At 50.7% G+C, this 5303-nt stretch overlaps 1 pseudogene; it reads left to right on the top strand.

The window, feature by feature from the left end:
- The first annotated feature begins 1817 nt into the window (after positions 1-1817).
- The window catches only part of LOC100950192, a 14424-nt pseudogene continuing 10938 nt past the window's right edge, over positions 1818-5303 (top strand).

Here is a 5303-nt window from a genome sequence, read left to right as displayed (position 1 = left end):
TGGGGACAAAAATTATAGTGGTGATTTTGAGGGAGTGCCTACCAAGAATTTAATTAAAACTTTTGTAGCCTTACAGGTTGCCTATAAGAGAAAGGAGTGGGATGGCTCCACGTTCCCTCCCTCTACAGCTCCCATTGTTCTGTCAGCTCCCCGAGTTCCTGCAAAGCCTGTTCCTCTGGCTTCTACAGTTTTTCCTCCTTCTGCTCCAGCTCCTTCCTTTCGAGGAACTTCCCCTTTGTCTCATGCTGGGGATTTCCAAGCATCCTTCCCTTCTGCTACTCCTTTGCAGGAAGCATTGCATTTGGGACGTGAAGCAGGGGGAGGATATGTCTGGCTTCCACGCTTTTCCTATTCGTGTGGATCCAGCTTCTTATCAGCAATACCATGAACCCATTCCTTTTAAAACTTGGAAGGAGGGCAGTGCCTGTGTATGCTGTGGGGCTTGTAATTGCTGATCCCAAGGCTGGGACTTTGATTGTCCAGCAATTAGCCTTTGAGAATGCTAATTCTGCCTGTCAAGCAATGATTCGCCCTTACATAAAGTGAGATTATTGGCAGTGCCTGTGGCTCAAAGGAGTAGGGCGCCAGCCCTGTATGCCAGAGGTGGCAAGTTTGAACCTAACCCCCCCCAAAAAAAAAAAAAAAAAAAAACTGCAAAAAACAAGATTCCTCAAAAGATTATATTAGCCTCTGTGCAGAGGTTGGATCTTCTTACACTCAAGGGGCCGCGTTTGTTTGCAGCTGGTATGAAAGGAGTACTTATTGGAGTAGTGTATCAGGAGATGCAAGGAAATAATCAAGGAGGTAAATCCCCTTGTAGCTCTGGGCCCCAAAGAAGTGGCAATTGTTTCAATTGTGGAAAGCCTGGTCATTTTAGTAAGCAGTGTCTGCACCATGCTCCGGGAACTTTAGCGCCTGTGCGTGGGCGACACACTTCTTTATGCACCAAATGTCAGTGAGGCTTTCATTGGGCCCATGAATGCAGATCAAAAACTGATTCTCAGGGTAGGCCTCTTAAGCCAACTTCAGGAAACTGGGTCCGGTTCTCACCCCAGGCCCACCAAACAATCGGGGCAGTTAGCAACAACTAGGGGAAGACAGTCCCATCTCAACAATCCTCACTCCCTGGAAAGGCATCGAATCCCTTTCTAGAGCAAGTCGTGGCTCCACAGGACTGGACCTCAGTTCCACCACCCACTATGTATTAAGCCCAGAGCTAGTGACAGGGCCAGACAAGCTCCATTTTGTTGTTTACTGCCTAAGTCCTCATTGTGAGCCCCCGCTGCCATCTTAGATAATAAGTTTCAGCTTCCCAAATACCCTGGCCTTTCCCCGTAATCAAGCACCCCAGTCAGCCTATCAGAAGTGCTCCTCACCCTTCTTGCTTCATACCACCCTAAGACCCCAGTTAGGAAATCCCCTACCCCTCATACCTGTACCAATCCAAAGCCTCCCTGTACTTCCCCAAACCCTGACCACCAATCACCCATACTTCCCCATACCCTGACCACCAATCAAAAATGTACCCCACCCTTCTTCACCCTTCTTATTTCTGTACCCTATAAAACTTTCCAACCCCCTAGGCTCGGGGCCTTCCTTGGTATGTTTCCCAAGAGCGGGTCCGAGCTCGAGCTTGCTAAATAAAACTTGCCTCTTGCTTTTACATCAGAGTGTGTCTCAGTTCGTCCCTTCTTGGGCTCGGGGACTCAGGGAAATTCTGGGTACAACACTAGGACCTCAGAGATTTCCCACAGGCATTTTTGGTCCCCTTCCTTGAGGGCACCCTGGGACTTCTGCTTGGGCGAAGCAGCTCTGACATGCGGGGGCTCCAAGTTCTCCCTGGAGTCATTGACTCTGATTATGAAGGAGAAGTCAAAGTTATGGCTGCAGACCCTCATGGTATTGTGTCTGTTATTCCAGGAGAACGCATTATTCCTGTGCCTTTTGAAAAATGTGGATAAGTTCAGAAGGAAGGGAGCAGAGGCTCTGAGGGCTTTGGATCCTCTGATGCCTATTGGGTCAGAGCGATTTCTCAGAAGCACCCCCAACTTACACTTACTATTCAAGGCCTTTCCTTCCTAGTTATCCTTGATACTGGGCAGATATTTCAGTCATGCCAAAGCAACATTGGCCTTCAGCCTGACCCTTGACCCCATCCATGACTCAGTTGCTGGGAGTAGGTCTGAGTCAAAATCCTCTTCAAAGTTCTGCCCTCCTTACTTGGACCGATCCTGAAGGTAATTCTGGTACTTTGCAACCTTTTGTGCTGGAACACCTTCTATGCAATTTATGGGGGAAAAGATGTTCTCAAGCAATTGGGAGCACTGCTTGTCAGCCCAAATGAAACTGTATCTAATTTGATGCTTCAACAAGGTTTTAATCCCCTATCAGGGTTGGGTAAACATTCTCAGGGAATAACCCAGCCTTTGTAACTGCAACCATGGTACACACTCCAGGAGACTTTTCCTTCAGGCCACTGATTGTGGCCGCTCGCCTGACTGTGGATCCGATTATCTGAAAAACATCTGACCCAGTTTGGGTAGATCAGTGGCCTTTGACTCAAGAAAAACTTCAGGGGGGCGGAGCCAAGATGGCGGACTGCAGCCAGCTTTTTACAGAAGCTCCGGTCCAGAAGGAGGCTGAAAGGACAGAAGCTTAGCAAATTAGCTGATGGTTTGGAGCAGAGACAAGAGAGAAGATTGAAGAGCGCACTTCAACCTTCCTGAGGCGAGCTGCAACCCCAAAAATACAACCAAAAGGTACAAAATCCACCACCAAGCAGATGGGATTCCCCTCCCCCACAACAAGGGCTTGCAGTTTACTCCATGCAAACAAGCGAGCAGAGTTCAAACATCCTCCCACTCTATTCCACGGGAGAGACCCCCTAAAAACTGGACCTCCTACCCCTGCTGCCGTGCCACGGCACCCTCCGGCCAGACATAAAACTGTGAAACTGTATAAATCTGTATATATTCCCCACCTGCAACATTGAACTCCGAGGAGTCCCCACCCACCCACTGAAATCTGGAGATTTATTACCTATGAAGTCCTGATTCTTGGACATCTCCTTGAGAGAAGTGGAGGGGGAAAGGGCTGGTGCTGTTTTGTGCTGACTGTGGTGCAGGCATGAGGAGAAGAGAGTCAGCTCGGTGGACGCCAGTGCAGAAACGGTGGCCGAGCAGCACTCCATCCTGGACAGCAGCCACAGGCGGGGCTCACTTAACTTTCTTGGGTGGAGCCCCAGCCCTCAGGGGGCTAATGCAGCTGAGACAAAGGCAGTGGGCGGGCAGAGGCTAGAATTGACACCTGATTTGAAAGCTGAATGCACCCTCTGATTTACAGAGAAACCTAGCCGGACAGAAGCCTAATTTAAACACACAAGTTCCCCCGGCTGAACTCAGATTTCTGGCTGATTTTGCCAGGTAAACCCCGGGAGCAGTGGCCTACTGGAGTAAATAGGGCCACAAACCTGGGGGATTACGAGAGACTGGGTGCAAGGTGGGGAAGGAGGTATTAACCTTCCCAAAGTAACCCATTTGCCAGGTGGGTCCCTTTGCCCTTGTGGAGCACTGGAGCAAGTTATATCTGAACTGCAAGCAGACCCCTCTTATCTAGCTCCCAGAGACATTTGAACTCTTGCACCTGAAACGGGTGCTGACTGTGACAACTGATTTGGACCCCTCAAACCTGGTAGACCACCCAAGGACTATTCAAAGGGGCACCCCGGGTGTATGGTTGAGGGAAGGTTTGAACTGTATAAAACTGTATATATTCCCCACCTGCAACATTGAACTCTGAGGAGTCACCACCCACTCACTCCAAGGTTTGGAGAGAAATCTAACCGGACAGAAGCCTAATTTAAACACGCAAGGCCCCCCTGCTGAACTCAGATTTCTGGCTGATTTTGCCAGTTAAACCCCAGGAGCAGTGGCCTACTGGAGTGAATAGGGTCTCGAACCTGGGGGACCACGAGTGACTGGGTGCAAGGTAGGGAAGGAGGTATTAACCTTCCCAGACTAACCGAGTTGCCGAGTGGGTCCCTTTGCCCTCACAGAGCCGGGAGGGCCCAAAAACTGCTTGCTAGAGTCGCACGCTTCATGGGCAGCAGGCTCCTGCTCTGGACAGGCCCAGTACGGCTTACTAGGGCCGCAGGCGTGCTGCAGGCATCCCGCAGGCAGAGGTGGAGAAATCCTCCAGTCCACGTAGACCCAAAACAGCTTGCGAGAGATACACACCCCACGGGGGCCAGGGGAGGTGTTCCCCCATCAAGGCTCCCAAGCTGGGCGGGCCTAGAACTGCTTGCTAGAGTCCCGCTCACCCTGCAGGTGGTGGTGGAGGGGTCTACCACTCTTGGAGGGCCCAGAACTATTTGCTAGAGCCACATATGTCCCTCGGACAGAGGTGGAGGAGTCCCCCGCTCCGGGCTCCTGCACTAGGAGGGCACAGATCGGCTTGCTAGCACTACACGCGTGCAACGGGCGACGGTGAAGTAGTCCCCCGCTTTCCCCCAGCTACTCTGGTGGGGCTGAACTAGGACTGATCTGGTCGCTCGCGTACCCTGCGCTACCGCTGCCATTCCCCTACCCTCTGGCTGCTCCAGGGTGCTGAACTAGGACTGATCTAGCCACTACAGTTCCCCTGTTCCACCGGTTGCCCCAGAGGGGCCGAACTCGGACTGATCTGGCTGCTGCCAGTTTCCTGCCCCCTGGTTGCCCGGCAGGCTGAACAAGGTCTAATCCGGTCACGCACACTCCTGGGCAGCTGCTGCTGTTCCACTGCACCCCGGCTGCCCCGGCACCCGAGAACTGGGAGAAGACAACAGACACGCTCTGCCTGTCTCTCTGGGCAACCAGAAGAAGCCATCAACAGAAAGGTTCTGATAAGGCCTCCAAACAAGGTAAACTCAGCATGGGGCGGAACCAGCAGAAGAACTCTGGCAACTCAAATAACCAGAGTAGATCAACTCCTCCAAGGGAAAATAGGGAAGACACAATTGAAGACCCTATCCACAAGCAAATGGCTGGGATGTCAGAAATCGAGTTCAGAATGTGGATAGCAAATAAGATTAAGAGACTGGAAGAAACTAAGGAATTAGGAGATCAAGAAATTATTCCAAAGATTTCTCAAGAAATTCTTCAAAAGATATCTCAAGAAATTATTCAAAAAATGACTCAAGAACTCAACAATTTCAGAGATAAAATGATCAAAGATTTTGAAATACTGAGACAAGAGATTGCAGCCCTCAAGGATCTGAAAGACACAGTGGAATCCCTCTGTAACAGAGTGCAACAGGCAGAAGAAAG

Source organism: Otolemur garnettii, unplaced genomic scaffold, assembly GCF_000181295.1.
Source record: "Otolemur garnettii isolate 467f Iridium unplaced genomic scaffold, OtoGar3 scaffold00347, whole genome shotgun sequence".
In the NCBI taxonomy this organism is placed as follows: Eukaryota; Metazoa; Chordata; class Mammalia; order Primates; family Galagidae; genus Otolemur; species Otolemur garnettii.
Note: the sequence above shows the minus strand (reverse complement) of the source record. Positions and strands in the feature narration are given on the sequence as shown.